Source organism: Amphibalanus amphitrite, unplaced genomic scaffold, assembly GCF_019059575.1.
Source record: "Amphibalanus amphitrite isolate SeventyFive unplaced genomic scaffold, NRLGWU_Aamphi_draft 000240F_arrow, whole genome shotgun sequence".
Classification (NCBI taxonomy): domain Eukaryota; kingdom Metazoa; phylum Arthropoda; class Thecostraca; order Balanomorpha; family Balanidae; genus Amphibalanus; species Amphibalanus amphitrite.
The window spans coordinates 762414-781096 of NW_024881735.1; the positions used below are offsets into that span (position 1 = coordinate 762414).

Below are 18683 nucleotides of genomic sequence, written 5' to 3' on the forward strand. Positions count from 1 at the left end.
CAGCGTGGCCGCTCAGATTCGGGGAAAAGATATAGCGCATATCGCCGGCGCTGGTTCGAACCGGAGGCCATTACTTCGAGCTCTGCCGCGCCTCAAGATCCAAAGCAGTGCCTGGCTGGCTGCCGACCCACACATAACGGTGGGAAGTGTATGGAAATGGCAGCTTTAGCGAGTCGACACAGGCAGATGGTTCGGCCCATGTGTGGGCTGGATGAATGGGGAGAGGAGCGAGAAAAAAGTGTAAAGAGAGAGAGAGAGAGAGAGAGAGAGAGAGAGAGAGAGAGAGAGAGAGAGAGAGTGAGAGAGAGAGGGGGAGAGTGAGAGAGAGAGGGGGAGAGAAGGAGAGAGGGACAGAGAGAGAGAAAGAGAGAGAGAGAGAGAGAGAGAGGGAGAGAGAGAGAGAGAGAGAGAGAGAGAGAGAGAGAGAGAGAGAGAGAGAGAGAGAGAGAGAGAGAGAGAGAGAGAGAGAAGGTGAGACAAATGCTGCCTATTGGCATGAGTTACTTTATTCTCCTTGAATTAGTGACTAAGTTTAGTGTGCATTAAGCACTAGTATTATCAGTTATAGGTGAAAGTAAAACAGACTTAGGCAAAGTACGTTTTCATTCCTATACATAGTATTACAGAAAAGCCGTCAATGTTGTTCACGTACCTAAAAATAATAATAACGAAGTGGTGCCTTTTAACTCTATTTTAAAAATACCGCTATGGTGTCTATGGAATGGATCACTGCCATCGCAACAGCTCAGCAACGATATCATTGTCACTGCATAGCAAATTTTGTTGAGCAAAGTATGTTCGCTGAAACCCCTTGATGACGCGGTTATATACGCCAATGTTTACCTAACGTCTTATCCTCCACTCTAAAGAAGCCGTTTTGTGTACCGTCGCAGACAAAAACTAGACATTAGCCGTTTTCACGACGGCCATCTGGTACACATTTGGTGCACATCTGGTACAGATCAGGTGCAGATTTGGTCAAATCAGGTTCAGTTTCTCTTAGTAGCTATCAGCTAGGGTTACACTAATTGCTTATATGCCTGCCTTGTCGTATTATCAGAGAGCATCATCGATTAAAACACTGAAATGAATTCATAAAATGAAAATATTTGCTGCAAAAGAGATTAGGTGCAGATTTGGTCAAATCAGGTGCACTCGCCGGATAGCCCGTCGTGAACACGGCTATTAAGCTGTTTTATCCCATGCATAGATGTGCATACGGCTTTGAACTTACCCATTTAAAGTTCGCGCTCTTCATATACGGCATTCATCTTTCTTGGCGAACAGATGTCATACCTGAAATGAAATAGAGAACAATGGTCAGATGAATGCGGCACAGCACGGGTACTTACAAACGGCAACGAATAATTGGTAATTTGGGCCATCTTGTCTGCGGGACGTCAACATTACACAGACTCTGGATGACAAAAGCATTGGGTAAATGAATTTGCCAGAAATGCCAGGAATACCATAAGACATGGCTCTAAGACATGCCTAGAATATTTAATATCAGCAAAAGACTGGGCGGTGAAAGATTGTTTTTGAATGCCAGAATAGCCGGGCGTTGTTAGGACGCCTGACCATTGCTTCTGGACAAGCAGAAGGCTGAGTGGGCATCTACTGAGGGTTTCTAGTTCGCATGTCTGACTGAATGCCTTTGCCCGTCGAAGCTCACACATCTCAACACACGGTTGACACTGGCTGTGGGTGCACCCGGGCCAGCAAGCTATGTAACATTGGGCGCTAGAAGCAAGGACAGCTTCGAAGTGTTCAGGTAATGCAGTAGCCAGTATGCTCCATGTCGTACACAGCACCGCTTGGCTCAAACATTGAACAGCCACGTAGTACTGTGCAGTTGCACTGTCTTTGTGAGCGGCACAGAGCACGTCTCCCTGTCTGTCCTGTCATCTCCTGTGCGGCCGCTGCACAGAACTCGCCAATACAGGTCAGCACGCCACTAATCGTCGGCGCGCTCATGACCTTTGCAGGGCGCACTTAATAATGCAGCAATTATTAGAGCTGTGGTCGCTGGCTATATTCCCCAGAATGAGGCCGAGCTGTCAGCCGGTGAGAGCCGCCAAGGATGGCATATGCCTGTCCTGCATACTGTCACAGACAACTACGCAACAGTTCGTAGGGCATGCCCTTACAGATCGCCAGAACGCCAGCTTCAGGCGGACGTATGCCAGCGTTTGTTGGATGTCAAAAGTATACAATATACATCCTGTCCCCTCCCCATCCTCCATCCCATCTCACAGTCCCGTCCTGTCCCAGTGGCCAGTACCGTCGTGCAGGGCTGCGGAGTCGGAGTCGGAGTCGGTCGGAGTCGACAGTTGTGACCGGAGTCGGAGTCGGAGTCGATTTTGGAAACCCGATCCGGAGTCGGAGTCGGAGTCACCGAAAATCCGTCGACTCAACAGCCCTGCCAGGTCTGCGGAGTCGGAGTCGGGAGTTGGAGTCGGTCGGAGTCGACAATTCTGCCCGGAGTCGGAGTCGGAGTCGGAGCTGGTTTTTGAAAGCCGGAGTCGGAGTCGGAGTCGGAGTCGCCGAAAATCCATCGACTCCGCAGCCCTGCCGTCCTGTCCCAGTCCCGTCCTGTCCCAGTCCCGTCCTGTCCCAGTCCCGTCCTGTCCCAGTCCCGTCCTGTCCCAGTCCCGTCCTGTCCCAGTCCCGTCCTGTCCCAGTCCTGTCCCAGTCCTGTCCCAGTCCTGTCCCAGTCCTGTCCCAGTCCTGTCCCAGTCCTGTCCCAGTCCTGTCCCAGTCCCGTCATGTCCCAGTCCTGTCCCAGTCCAGTCCCGTCATGTCCCAGTCCCGTCCTGTCCCACTTCGTCCTATCCCAGTCCCGTCCTCCGTCCGGTAATCCGTTGGGGTTTTGTCGGTCGGCGGCTCCATCGCAATGCAGCTGAACCAGGCCGGCCACCGGTCGATAGCACTGGATAGCACTGAGGACGGTGGACGGTGGGCGGTGGACGGTGGACGATGGACGGTGGACGGTGGACAGAAGACGGCGGACAGTAGACGGTGGACGGTGGACTATGGACGGTGGACAGTGGACGGCGGACGGTGGACGGTGGGCGGTGGACGGTGGACGATGGACGGTGGACGGTGGACAGAAGACGGCGGACAGTAGACGGTGGACAGTGGACGGCGGACGGTGGACGGTGGACGGTGGACGGTGGACTATGGACGGTGGACAGTGGACGGCGGACGGTGGACGGTGGACGGCGGACGATGGACGGTGGACTGTGGACGGTGGACGGTGACGCCACGCGATGGACGGTGGACCGTGGACGGGGGACCGATCAAATACTGATACCAAACAGCCAGCACACAGGCAGACAAGAAGCTAATGCCATCTCTGTTCGACCGCCTTTCGTATGGTAATGCTGCACCTGGCCCCAGCCGAGCAGACCCACAGCCGCCATCGTCTGCAATCGGGACCATCCGCGCCGTCGCCGTCAACTGCCACGTGTTGGCATCGTCTCCAATCCGGCTCCGAGGCAAGACCACCGAGCTCTCTGGGGCGCAGAGGATCGAGTCCGCGCCGGTGATAAGCCCGTCAGCCAATCATAGCTTGGCCTGCCTTCTGAATGATTCGTCGATCTGATGAACTCAACAGCTCTTCGGAGAGATCTCCACATTCCATTAGACCGGCCATAGAACTATGATGGATGGCATAAACCCTCGGCAGAATCGCTCGCAAATGGTACGGTTGGTTCGAATATTTAACAGTGCAATCAAATAATCGGCACACTGAAAATAAATTAACACTCGCGTGCCGGTGACACGAAAATAAGCACCAATGAGAGGCGTTTTGGTAGGGTGTAACACAACTCAACTGTGTAGCTGTGGGGTGTAACGCCGAAGAATGGTGCAATTACTCGGTGTTCAAAATCAACACCGACAAATAACACCAATGCCACCTCAGACCAACCGACGCTGCGGATAAATAACACCACCATTTGGTGTCAACACCCCGTGACAGAGACGTTATATCGCATACGCCACACAATGGTGTAGCTCCCAGTTCATTGATCTCTAAACGGTGTTACTAGCACCGTTACCATGGCTCGGATATGGCCTTGGATTCAAGGTCAGCCGGCCGCCGGCCAGCGCGAGCGGCTGCGCGTGCACATGCGTAAATTCAAATGAACGGCGGCGTGTTGATTCGCGCTTCAGTTTGAGTCGAGTGATGCGGGGCTGTGTGGAGACTGGAGGTGGTGCGAGATAAATAAGTGATAAATAAGTGTGATAAATAAGTGTGAGATAAATAAGTGTCTGGTCTGGTATGTTGTCAGCAGAGTCCGGCGACCACCCGTGCACTTGAGAAAGCGCCACTCACAGTTGCCGCAATTTTTGTTAATAACATTTGTTTATTGCTCGTCTCGGACGTTACAAAATAAATTGTCTTTATTTAAGGAATGTCTTTATTTCTTTATTTGTCTTTATTTGTCTTTATTTATATATATATATATATATATATATATATATATATATATATATATATATATATATATATATATATATATATATATATATATACTAATTCATCGAGCTGCAGCTACACCAAACACCGGTGTATCTCCTTTACAACACCGGAAGGGGGTGTACCCAATTGGCTACTAATACCACACATTGGTGTAAGGGTATTTGTTTTGTACCCGTAAAGAAGGTGCAAATTAATGGTGTAGCACCTTTTTATGGTGTAAAGACGTCGTGTAGCACCACAAACTGGTGTACTTACAGTGATTTAACACCATACGCCAGTGTATGTGCCTGGTGTTACACCAGGATTCAGTGTATGCTTACACCAAAGCTTGGTGTTGAAACTACACCGGTGCAGGTGCTCAAAAACGGTGGGGTGTAAACATTTCCTAAAAAGGTGTAAACACCAGGAGCGGGTGTGAATTTATTTTCAGTGCAGGTCCGGAAAGCTAGCGAATTCGATAGCACAAATTTTGGTGTGCCGTGCCTCAATCACAAAAGCTGATGTGAGCCATATAACTCGTCTGAAATGCATGATCTCAGGCGGATGTGTATGTTGATGTAGCCTCCAATGATCTTTTAGATGCGGTTATAATATAAAAAGCTTGTATGTTCCTAACATTGTGTCTTTCAAGTTTCAACTTTGACCCGCCCTTTACAATCCTTCTTTGTAAATGGGGGTAAGAAATATATGCGTGATGTGAATTAAATTGTGTGGTGCAATTTGACGCATGTAGGTGGTATCTGATTTGAATTTTGAGTGTGCCTTCTACAAATATAAATAGCAGTTTCAAGCCAAAGCAGAATAATACCAGCATTGCACTTCCAGTGTATTGCATCGTTCTCATAAGCATTGAACACCAACCACTGCGAAATAATGTTATAAACATACTCCCACTACCCTGCTATTCAGCAGATTTGTAAATGTGAGTGCGACGGAGGTCCCAGAGGTTCGTTTCCCACTGCAACTGCGCAGTTATTTGTGTTCACCGGTATGTTCCGCTGAGACCTGACTGACCCCAATCATCAGATGGCACGGTGCACCTTTGGCGACACGGCGAGACCGGACACTCGGTCGGGTCAGCAAATGTCAGGTCAGAGTGCTCTCCTGTCATCGGACCACAATCATCAGACGTCTAATCATCGACTGGAGCCATCACAGAGCATCGTCCAATCTTCGGCACACTCTCAGCGCAGTCCACCAATGATCCACCCTCAGACATCCGTCCTCTTCCCTCTCGCCTCTCTCTCTCTCTCTCTCTCTCTCTCTCTCTCTCTCTCTCTCTCTCTCTCTCTCAATGTTGCCCATTCCCTTTGATTCAGTGGCTAGCTCGGCAACCCATCCCCCTTCCATGAGCGATGGGCTCACTCTACTCAATGTCACACAGAGAGGCAAAAGAACGGGGAGGAAGCCCATTCATTCCCCATTCATTCTTTTGTTCTCGATTATCTAACTCTTATCGAGTTCAGTGGATTCAGGATCTGGGCTCACCTGTCTATCGACCCTGTCCGCGTGTCGTCACCACACTCGCCCTACATTGGCCGGCCACGCCCGGTCCCGCTCGACGCACAGGCCCTCGGACGGCCGTCGAATTCCGCAGCACTGGCCTCCGCCGCCGCCGCCGCCGCCGCCGCCGTCGGCCGGCAGGGCGGCCCAGTGACGCCCCCTTGCGGCGGCCGCGGCCGCCCAACGCCTATCGATCCCCCATGGCGGCGGCGGCGGCGGACCGCCCGACGGCCCCTGTGATCCGACCCGGCCCGGCCCTGACCGGTGTCGGCTGGACATGTTAACATCGGTCTCGATGAGTCGCAGTACCGCCCCGACCCTCGCTCCGACCGGGCCGGGGTCCGCCCGACCGGGTCCGAACACTGGAGATTTCGAGTCTTTGCTGGACATCCGCTCCCAGCGAACAAAACCATGGCATGAGAGCTGTGTGCACCAGTCCGTCTACGCAGAGAACCAGTGTAGAAGCTCTAGAAGATGTGCCAGTAACGCCGACACAACAGATTAATAGGACTAAAGACCGATACATCTGCGATGGGAATCGCAAACAATTTGGCAATTCATTGCGGTGCATGCAAGGCACTGTATCAAGAAGCTTTAACAAAAAGTGTGCTATTTACGCTATCAATTGTCTGAATGAGAGTCTGCTTAAAGTGTCTTCTTCCCCATGGCTGGTATATCATTCTGTGAAGAAAAAAGGTTTAAAAATGAACAAAGCACATATGCTGCTATAGCATATCGCATTTGGCTGAAGCGACTTTCCATATGCAAAACATAAATAGGACACACGCTACATGTGTTCTGTATCAGGTTCCATTAGAAACGTTTCATCATGGAGCATGATGAAAAATAACGTCCACGAGGGAATACAACCACTACAAAAATTACAGGAGCATCGGCACCTTTCGACTCTCGAGCAAGGCTAAATAATTCTGAGCGGGTGAGACATCAGCTCTGCTAATCATTTCTTTTGTCCTCCAGCAGAGGTGAATAATGGTGCCATTCAGACTCCGTCGCCCCTCTACGGCCATGACTGGTCGCATGGTTGGGGAGGGAGGGGGGAGGGAGGGAGGGAGGGAGGGACACGAGGGGCGGGGCGCGGGGGGCTGAGGACGGGGAGAGGAAGTGGTCTGCTCTCTCAGAGGGAGGGGCGGTCCGCCTCCCGTGTCCGGTACTCTGATGGAGCGGGGTAGTTGGCCGCGGGGCCGGCGAGTAGTTGTTGGAGGGTGGAGGATGAGTGCGGCCGTGCCACTGGCGCCGGGACGGGGCCGGCCGGCCGACCGGCACCAGCACCCAGGGGAGGAGACGGGGGCGGGTCCGGCAGCGGCTCCGCGAGAGGCGGCGGTGGCGGCCGCGGCTTTGTGAGGAGGCCGAGCCAAAATGATGCCCCGGCAGCTGCTCCACGCCCAGAGGTCATTGCCTCGCCCAATATATAGATATTCGGTTCAGGCCGGGTTCGAAGTCGCTGGGACCATGTGCGAGGATTTCTGTATCCTAAGATCCTCACTCTGGGCGATCGTTTCCTGCGGAGCACCGCGATTTGCTGGGAGATGTTTGCGGACGCTCAGTTTGGGATGCACCTTCCAGGCTTTTCCATCCTTACTCTTTTTTCCTGCCTTCGAGGTTTCTTATGCAAAAACTAGCAAGATGAACAGAAATGCTCAACTAAAGTCGGCAGTCTGAAGTCATATTGATAGTTGGCACAACGCAATTAATAAATTCCAAAAGAAGACAGAAATCGGTAGAAGAACACAGATCTTGGAAAACGTGAATGCCTAGCGCAACGGACCCCCTCTGCCTCAGGTCTTCGTACTTATTCTTCGACAAACATAGCACATTCTAGTAGATTTGGATAAAAATGCATGTGGCTGCAACGTGCGCTTAACCCTATTCCTGGCGGGGGGGGGGGCCTCAGGAGCCCCCCCCCCTGAGGTTTTTTGGTTATTTCTCCCAAACGCGTTGAGCTAGGAAGCTCAAATTTTCTGACTTTTCCTAAAAGGCTTCTACGCAACATGTCTAAAAATTTTGAGTTGATCTGACCTCAGGTCAGGTCACCAGAGGCGGTTTGGTGACCCTACCTCAGAAAAGTTTGCAATCACGCCAGAGCTAGAGTTTTTGGCCGATCAATTTCTTCTCTTCAGGCTTTAGTTAGGGTACCAGTATGTGCAATTTGTATATCTCGGAATTTTGATATCGGTGACCTAAGGTCAGGTCAGTTTCGCGACCTCCCCATTATAAGTCAATAGGGGAAAAATCAACTCCCTGTTTTTACCACTAAAACGGGTTGGAATGGCCCCATATACCATACATGACTTCATATACGATCAACCTTCACTACCTTGAGGTCTGTTTTGCTGTTGGGCAGCTGTGAGGTCATGTGACGTCATCAAAGGTCACCAAAGGTTTTTGGCCAATAACTCCGTACAGGAACAAGATACAGACGCGTGGATGGTCTCATTGTGTTCAGCTCGTCAAGACGCATCGAATGATATACATGATGACCTCGAGGTCACGTGACCTGAGGTCAACCTTTGACCTTGACCTTTCGAGGTCAACATATATATCATTCGATGCGGATTGACGAGAGGATCACGATGATGCCCTTAGTTTGTTCCTATCTTGACTAATTCGAAAGTTATTCGAGAAAAACTCTCTCCATACCTTGCGCCGCCATTTTGACTTTTTCGACCCCTGTGACGTCATCTTTGACCTGACCTGAAAATGACCTCAGTAAAAATTGTAGATCTTGACCGTGCGTATCCGATGCCGTTTACCGTTTGTCGCTGCGATGTGTAGTTTTTTAGATCTGAGGGGGGGCCGAATCGGCCCCCCCGCCAGTTTCTTGTCCCGGCGGAGCCCGCCAGGAATAGGGTTAAACTAGTTCGCAATTGTATTCATTCATTTAAGTGCAGAGTTGGTCAATCAGTTTCCCGTGACACGAAGTCGGTGGGAGTTGAACTATCGAATTGGATCGTCTCTCTGTCTAGCGCGCTGCATTGACCGGGCTTTAATGTGATTTGCTGGCGTCATACGGATCCGGGCGCTAAGGTCTTATGACGTCATCAATCCATCGTCCGACGTAGTCGCCGCCCGGTATTGACGCTGCTATTCAGCCAGCAGGTAAGCTGTAAACGTACGAGTAACTATTAATTTTCAGGAAATACGCCGCCACCCATTGGGAACCAAAAGGAGCGTATGGATGAAAGACATGTGTGACACGATGACAGACATGCTGGTATTTTTATCATTAAACTTGTATAAATAGCGCTTATGCTCTATGATAATTTCGATAATGAGATGCCTACAGTGAGAACCTCACGTATACGTTTTTTTTCTAGAAGACTCTTGTTCTTTGCTGATTTTTGAATACTTTGAATTCCAGGCTGCACCTCAGGCGAGAAGTCGATGAACGCCAAGTGCACTATCATACTTAATCATTCATTAACATGTAACATATAATCATTCACATCTCACTTCATGCATTCACTCCTACCTCATTTTACCCTTACTTCTTGCACGTTCAGCCATGCCTGATGGGCTCGCCAGGCGCCAAACGCTATGGCAGCACCCTGATGACCAGGTTTTCCACCTGGGAGGGGGGCCGGCCGGCCTGGCAGAGCACAGCGCTGTCAAGGAGCAACGGAAAGAGCAGCGGCGACTGACACCGCTTTAGCTGCTGCTATTGCTGCTGCTGCTGTCAATGTCTACGCCGCCTCCGCTGCTGCTGTTGCTGCTGCCAGCGCCCTTGTACTAGTGCCAGGTCCCTGCTGCTGCCTTTGCCGTTACCATCTCCGCTGCCTTCGCAGTTCACTGCCGCCGCCTTTACTGTCGCTGCCTCTGTCTCCGCCGCTGCCGCCGCTGCTGCTGCTACCGCTGCTGCTTCCTCTGCTGCTGCTGCCGCTGCTGTTGCTGCTGCTGCCTCTGCTGCTGCTGCTGCTGCCTCTGCTGCTGCTGCCACTGCTGCTGTCTCCTGCTGCTGCCGCTGCCACAGCTGCGGTCTGCCGCTGCCGCTGCTACCACTGCTGCTGCTACCGCTGCTGCTGTTAGCTGGTTTTGCGGCTGAAACTGCCGCTGCCGCTGCCGCTGTTAGCTGGTTCTGCGGCTGAAACTGCCGCTGCCGCTGCCGCTGTTGCTGTTGGCTGGTTCTGCGGCTGAAAGTGCCGCTGCCGCCAGTGTCGACAATCGATGCCGGTCGGACGGGGCGGCCCGATGAACCGGCATTGATTCTGGCACCGCACCTCGCCGACCTGCACCTGGGGCCACCTTCATAAAACACCACCAGACACGTCACAAGTCACATACAAACACGGTCATTTACAGCCGGTGTCTGTTCAAAATGCTCTGACCTAAGGACTTGACTTGGCTGGTAACATGCTTGATGAATATCGATAAAAGGGGTTAGAATCCGTGGATTACTAGGATAAGCCCAATAGCTACATGTTTGTTTTCCGCATGTCAATGAGGGAAGGCCAACAACGCCAATTTTAGAATGATTGGTCATCTGATGATTATCAAAATTAGGTCGATGACAGCTAGTAATGCGGCTCATATAAAGACTAATTGATGTAGCTCAATCCGACCCAGCAATATTTATTTCATTATGAGCGCAGTAGTTTAACAAAACAGGCGTATTTTTCAATAATACGTATTCCCGCAGTTTCCCAGGATTTATAATAGCCTAAATTTTTGTTTAATATCATCTCTTATGTGCTTCACTTTCCAAAATATATTGGTAGGGCTCAAGTTATTCTAGCATACCAAAACCATTCCTGTCATGCAATGCCATAACACTTAACCCTATTCCTGGCGGGGGGGGGGGCCTCAGGAGCCCCCCCCCCTGAGGTTTTTTGGTTATTTCTCCCAAACGCGTTGAGCTAGGAAGCTCAAATTTTCTGACTTTTCCTAAAAGGCTTCTACGCAACATGTCTGAAAATTTTGAGTTGATCTGACCTCAGGTCAGGTCACCAGAGGCGGTTTGGTGACCCTACCTCAGAAAAGTTTGCAATCACACCAGAGCTAGAGTTTTTGACCGATCAATTTCTTCTCTTCAGGCTTTAGTTAGGGTACCAGTATGTGCAATTTGTATATCTCGGAATTTTGATATCGGTGACCTAAGGTCAGGTCAGTTTCGCGACCTCCCCATTATAAGTCAATGGGGGAAAAATCAACTCCCTGTTTTTACCACTAAAACGGGTCGGAATGGCCCCATATACCATACATGACTTCATATACGATCAACCTTCACTACCTTGAGGTCTGTTTTGCTGTTGGGCAGCTGTGAGGTCATGTGACGTCATCAAAGGTCACCAAAGGTTTTTGGCCAATAACTCCGTACAGGAACAAGATACAGACGCGTGGATGGTCTCATTGTGTTCAGCTCGTCAAGACGCATCGAATGATATACATGATGACCTCGAGGTCACGTGACCTGAGGTCAACCTTTGACCTTGACCTTTCGAGGTCAACATATATATCATTCGATGCGGATTGACAAGAGGATCACGATGATGCCCTTAGTTTGTTCCTATCTTGACTAATTCGAAAGTTATTCGAGAAAAACTCTCTCCATATCTAGCGCCGTCATTTTGACTTTTTCGACCCTTGTGACGTCATCTTTGACCTGACCTGAAAATGACCTTAGTAAAAATTGTAGAACTTGTCCATGCGTATCCGATGCCGTTTACCGCTTGTCGCTATCTTGCTTCGTTCTCGAGATCTCAGGGGGGGGGGCCGAATCGGCCCCCCCCCCCGCCAGGTTCTTGTCCCGGCGGAGCCCGCCAGGAATAGGGTTAAGCTCAAATACATGAATAATTGGTGGGGCTTGGCCGGGTCCTTACAGGCCTGTTTAAAACGACACCTATGATCAAGTTCAAGAACTGCACATAAGTTATAAATATAGAGCATTTTCAGTCCTGTCAGCAATCAATCCTTTGAAGTTGAGAAGTTTGATGTAATTAAATTGTTTCTCCTAAAGTTTGTGGTGCCCGTCGCCCGGCAAACTACGGGAGCGGTAGCAGTTCGCGCGCTGCTCGCTAGATGTCTCTAGTTGTGCCAGCCTGCGGAGGTAGACTGTACCGGAGGGCGCGGGTAGGCTGTGCCGGAGGGCGCGTCGGCGGGCGAACGGGTTCGCCCGGCGCTGAAATGAAGCTCTGCAAACTTGATGTGTAATGTGTATCTTACCTATTTCTATAGCAATAGCATGTGTTTCTTTGAGAACGAACGCTGGTGCAGTGCTGGTACAGCCGGTTAAAAGTTTCCGCTGGGGGCTATCGATATGGGGCTATATGACAGGCGCGGGTACATACTAGCGAAGATGTCTGCGCTGTCAGGCATTTATAGAATTGTTGGTAGCATGCCGGTATTCGATTTTTGAGGAGCTGTAGTAATTCACGGTACCTACTAAGTAGGTATATCTACTAGCTCTAGCTAGAGAACTTGATGATTTTGGTGCAACAGTTCCCTTTTACACACAATGAATACGGATATGTTGCTAGGTGGTGGCATAGCATTTGATAAGGCGCTAACCTCAGTGTTGAAAGTGGAGGTGCAGTGCAAGGTCCGCGCACGAGAAAGTCCCTCTATAGCTAATTCTGGCTACAATGCCTCGTAGTAGAAAGGAGGTGCTAAGAGCAAATTGTCATCTTTACCACCTCCGCCTCCCTTCCTCCGTCCCTCCCTCCCTCTTCTCTCTCTCTCTCTCTCTCTCTCTCTCTCTCTCTCTCTTTTTTTTTTTCTCTCTCTCTCTCTCTCTCTCTCTCTCTCTCTCTCTCTCTCTCGCGACTCCCTTTGACCAGTAACCTCAGCGGGTGGGGTATCCCTCGGTTGAGGACCCCTGTTGTTAAAGTCCCTCTAGGTCGAAGACCCCGAAGGATAAGGCCTATCCCCTTGTAGAGCCGCAAAACACAGACCTTTATTTGATAACACCGGCCGCCAGTAATCACCAACAGATTAATTACACTGTAGCAGGTGTTACTAATTTAAACGCAGGTGACGTGAACTGCCTCATATTCCCTTCTGCTGTGAACAGATCATTATGTATGACGTGCAGGGATTTATGACGACAAATGTTGTGTTCCGATATAAGGCTGTTTGTATGGGCAGCCACTTAATGTTTTGAACTTTTAGTGGTTCATACCTGCTAAAAATACAAGCAATTTGGCAGCAATTATATCATACTTAAAAACTTAGAGTATTTTGGAAGGAAGCTGTTTTGTTCATTCACTCAATTTTTTACACATTTCGCTCACTAGTTAATTTTAAGCATTGATTTTAGCACAAAATGTACTTACATTCAAACATAGCTGCCACAAGCTAACAGCTTCCCGAAAGCCCTGGATATGCTTGAGATATCATAGGTCAGCACCTACATATATAAGCGTAGCGCAATATTCATGCTTATTTTCAGCACTCCAATGATCATTTGTAATTGTCTAAACATCAGACAGTCCGGGGCAATACAAATACCGCGGCAATAAGCAATTTGCTGATATTCCGCCGGCATTCGGCGCCGACTCTGAGCATGGCAACACACTGCCGCGCTGGTCATTGTGATGATAATGATGGCATGAATGGCCGAGTGGAAACGTCAATACGAATAGCAAGTCGGCGTCTGATGACGTGCGCATATACCACATTATGACAATTTTGTAAGCGAATGAACACGAAGGAATTGGTACTGGGAAGTTCGATACAGCTCAGGATGCAATTCAGGGAAGATGCCGAGTGAGAAACTGGCCGCCGCGATTTCGGCGTTGAGCGCTGACAAAGTAGTTGAGGGAGGTGGCTGTGTGATGGCTCCATTGACATGGAAATATCCTGAGTAGGACCGTGGTCAACAGAATACTTTGTCACACCAGCTGGGTGAAAGATGAGGAATGGAAGGATGTATTCCTGCAACCTGCAAAGTTGTTACGCTCATAATATTGTTGTATACGATTGTTGAGCTTAACAAGTAATTATCAGCATCATTATGCTGTTTCGTTCAAAAGCTGTTATTATTGTCACTCAATACTCGATACTTTTGGGCTGTTGATACTCTTCCAAAAGTTCACACACTTTGGATGTTACATACCTTGGATATTACATGAATTGTCACATTGTCTGCCACTGAAACTCTTTATTCGCGTCTCATCTTATGGAAATTGCCGGCCGCCGGACGGGGTCAGTGGTGCGCGGTCAGTCCCACAAATGCGTCAGACGTCTGTCTCAGGCTGGTTGGTGAACACGTCTGTCTGTCCACTGGCCGGCCTCTGTGGCAGTGGTGGCCAGCCTCTCCCGCTCAGAGCCCTCACATTCCGACACAGAAATCACGAGTTAAAAGCTCGTTTCGCTGAGATATATCCCCGATGAATAGTGGTCGCTCGAGTATGAATAATATCGAGTTCGGCTGTGTCGAGCTGCTGAATCGATTCTCAGCCAGGCGACGTATGATTGGCTCGCCGCGTCGTCCAAGCAACTTGAGGCCCCGGCCCCGCCCGACCTTTGGCCCAGACCCGTCCCCATCCGGCGTTAGACCCAGCCCCGACCCCGACCCCGCCCGGTCCCGTCCCCCGCCCAGACCCTAGTCCAGTCCCCAGTCCAGTCGTCCCGCCCGGCTGCGGCCCAGCCCCAGTCCCTCCAAGGTCCCTCCGCAGCCATACCGTTAGTATGAGCCCAGCGACCATTCCAGTACCAACTCTAGTCGCAGTAGCAACGCACCTAAGGACCAGTCCCGAACCCAGCCCCAGATCCAGTCCCAGACCTAGTCCCAAATCCAGATCCGCTCTTGTCTAGGCGTGGTTCCTGCATTGGGCACAACCCTCCGTCTTACAATGGTGAATGATCAAAATTGTCAGTTGAGCTTTTGCGTTATAACTGTGAAGTTTTCTATGATGGGGCAATAAAATAAATTGACAAAATTATAGCCAACAGGACACCACCAATAGTTAATAATGATTCATGATAAGGTTGGAAGGACAGGGTTGATTGATGATTGATAATGGTATATTTAATGAGCCTGTTTATCAACATTTAAGGTGAGGTACAGAGCATTTACAAACGAGCGAATGCTGCGAACGATACGTGGTTGTTGCATTTATAATAAGCAGAAATGCTAGTTACAGACAAACTATGTATTACATATTTCGCGAAATGTGTTTTTTCAGCGAAAATAGTTTAGGTTCTCCTTCGATATTAAAAGTTGAGCGAGCTCAAACTGCCCGTTTAAAGCATATCGAGTAAATTACCCTAGCCTTTGGGCTCTCATGAAGAGTTGTAAGTGATTTTGACATGCGGGCACTGACAAAGCGTAAAATTATGTAATTCCTACATTTGAAGCTATAAAACAGAAACAGTGCATGGAATAGGTAAATAAATGACCTTTTAAGTTGTTTTAATACGCTATACACAGCTCAAGCAGTCTGTTTATTCATATATGATTCAAAATTGCCTTTTGATGACGCATCAAGAAATGCGTGGAAATCAATGGCCTTTCTATTGTCAGCTTGGTAGGGTTCTTAGAGCCCAGCGTTACAACAGCACAGTGGGAGCTGCTGAGCCGACTGAAGGGCGGCGGCATCACGGCTGGGAGCAGCCGACCCGCCGCGCCGGTGGATGCCGCGGCTGGGAGCGGCCTATCCGCCGGTGGCTGCCGCGCCACTTACCGCAGTGGCGGAGGTCGATCGGACACGGCCGGCGGCTGGTGGCGGTGGGCGGCGGCGGTCACCTCTGCGGCGCTGGGTCGCTCCCCGGGCGGCGGCGGCGGTGGCGGTGCTCTGGGCGGCACGGGCGGCTGCCGGGGCGGCTGTCGGTCTGTCTCCGGTCAGTGATGGCTCCTGAGGCGGCGCGGCGCGCCAGAGGCGGCTCCCTGTCGGCCGTCGCGAGCGGACTAGTGCGCTCGATACGAGGCGGCGCCGGCGGCCGGCTGCGCGCGCTGCCTCCTCCGTCCGGCCCGGGATCGATCCTTGAGTCGTCAGCAGCGCGCTCCGCCGCCGCCGCCGCCGCCGCCGCCGCCGCCGCCCACCGGCCGACGGTGACGGGGTCGGACCCCCCAGACCCCCACCCCCCGATCTGACGGCAGCCGTCAGTGTTCCCCCTCGATGACCGGAGCCCAGGGCCGCCTGACCCGGCGCGGCGGTCCGAACGGCCGGCCCGACACACCCATTCAGTCTTCCCAACCTTCTCCAATTACTGGGCCCAGAAGACGCTGCTCTTTACTGGACATTGGGCTTCTTCTGTGAACATCTAAATGTCATGCTTTGGTATCCCAGAATACGGTGACACCCACAAATCATGCTAAAATACCATACCGAGGAGATTAACATTGCCTGACGAAATGATAAACTTAGCCGGGATAATCAATTGACACAATCGCTATCACATCCTCCAAAGGTTTTACAAACACATCACAGTAAAACACTGAGTAAGGCTGGTGTAAAATGGAGCCCCACTGAGACGTCTAGCTATCCGTCTGTCGGTCTGGCGGCACCGCCATCGGGAGCAGCAGCCCTTCCCGGATCGTGAGGAGATAGCCCGAACTTTCCAAGAATGGTCGCCGCTGTCAAAGCAGACCGGCCCATCGCGTTCAATGAAGCTTGCAGTAGCTCTCGGCATATGAGCTACACAAGATATCATATAGAACACCTACCGATTATAATGATTCGAATGCACGAGTGTCGAGTACCTACTCGCTGCACTCAGCTTGATGAAGAAAGGGCCTTTCCTGTCTTATGCCGTTGGATAGCATGCATAAATATTGCATAATCAGACACCGGCTTTGGCAAGAGTGAATCATTTCCTGACTTTAGGATGCGTCCCGATACAATACTTATTTACGAAAATGTTACAAAACCACTCGTACACATTCAGATACTTTCAGATTCAGATACTTGTAGTTTCGCAGCAAAACTTCAAGGCAATGGTTCCGAGTCTTGCTAGCCGCACTTGGCATGGGACGGAGCGCTGTTGGGATAGCGCGTCGCTCGCTTTGGCCGCTCGTGCTTTGTCCGTCCGGGTGCTGTGTGTCAATGCTGGCTGTTTGCTCCCTAATGCCAGCCGCTTCGTCGGCCCCGCCGTCGATATCGGAAGTGCGCCGCTCCTCCTTCGACCCGGATCACGTGACACCCCATGGCGCAGATGGAAAAGGTCATGTGATGCCCCGTTGTCATGGCACGCTATGGCGCTGTTAAAGGAGTGGTGTGAGTTCCTCCATCGGATGTGGACGACATCCATCCAGGTGACGCGGTTACCTTTGATCTTTGTATTATGCAATCATGTAAACATTCACTACGTAGAGGCCATCGAACTGGATATATAATTATATCTAAGCATCTGTTCAGCTGAGCAACTACCACGATTTCTTTCAGTAATAGACAGAGACACCAAATGTGTTTCTGGTCCTAATTAATCAAAAGGCACCGTTGTTATTTAGCTAGTGCCTACACATATACCTAGGTAGGATTTAAATAAGCTATATACATGATGGACAATCATCAGTAGAAATCAGCTGTATTTACATGTAATACTGAAAAGAAATATGCAGTGCGCCGTGCAGTGTGCACTCCAGTCACTTTGGTAGGTAATAGATATATCCTGTAAATACCTCCCAGTATTTTTGCGACCTCTTTTGGCAGCTTTTCTAACATAGACGATTTCCATCCTTTATTGGCTCCCCTTGTCCCTCTTTGCCGACGTTGTGCTGTGCTGTGCTGTGCTATTAACGATGTGCTCTGTCCTGTGCAGAGACTCATTGGCAATCAATGATCAAATACCGTCACCACTGTCATCGTCCTTACTGCCTCCACTAACCTACCCTTACCTTACCTCCTATCCCTACCTAATCACCTGTACCTCCTATCCCTACCTAATCACCTATATCTCCTACCCCTACCCTACCTCCTACCTCTAGATTCTACCCCTCCGCCATATACTAGTTGCCACTCCCATCGACTGAAATTTGGGACTGAAATCGACCGCTGTTGTCGCTTCCAGCCGTTCTTACGACTCCTTAACATCCGTCTTTACCGTCATCGCCACCGCCGCCGTCTCCCCTTCTGTTCGCCCCTGCTACGAGCAAATACTCGGACCTCTATCACCTCCTTCTCTTTACCGTCTGCCTTTATCCCCGCCTTTGTGCCACTACTGCTTCCTCTCCACCTTTAGCCACACCGCCCGCCGCCGCCTTGCGACCCGCCCTCCTGCCGGGGCGCCTCAGTTGCCGCCACCCGCCGTGCCGAGGCCCTGCCATCGCCGCCGCCGCCGCCGCCGCCGCCGCCGCTGCCTGTCGCCGTCAGGCCCGGCACGCGTGGCCCGGTGCTGGCATGTCACGCGGCGGCCCACCGAGGTCGTCGCATCGAACGGCGTCGGCCGACGGCGGTCCGCACCGCACATATACCTACACACTGGACCGCATACACTGGCGGGCACACGCCCGGCACTCATGCAGACGCCCGCGTGGGCACACACAGCGGCAAATAAGCCGCTCCACATGCCTATAATTCATATGTTTTTTCTTTGTTTCATTGATGCGTGGCTATCGGAACCGCAGGAAAAAAAATATACGATCAGCAATTGTTTATTTCTAGCGCCTCACCCTAGAAATACATGCAGTGGCTAGTTAGCTGGTAGCTGGTAGGTAGCTGCGATGGACTGATCAACACTCTCGGTGTAACTGCTTCCGTCATCCCGATGCTTATGGACTTACGGTAATATGGTATGG

The 18683-nt window shown here is 50.8% G+C and overlaps 1 protein-coding gene across 6 annotated transcripts in view; it reads right to left on the minus strand.

Moving 5' to 3' along the window:
- The window catches only part of LOC122386106 (sodium channel protein para-like), an 80680-nt gene extending 64847 nt beyond the window's left edge, over window positions 1-15833 (minus strand). For 5 of the 6 annotated variants that reach the window (XM_043374960.1, XM_043374959.1, XM_043374955.1 and 2 more), the window contains exons 1-2: window positions 15631-15833; window positions 1235-1296 (exon numbers count right to left, since the gene is read on the minus strand). The gene's annotated coding sequence lies outside the window, so the exon portion shown is untranslated. Of the gene's footprint in view, window positions 1-1234; window positions 1297-5977; window positions 6088-15630 lie in introns of those variants that run through there. The other variant, XM_043374956.1, reaches the window with a different exon arrangement.
- Window positions 15834-18683: the final 2850 nt, after the last annotated feature.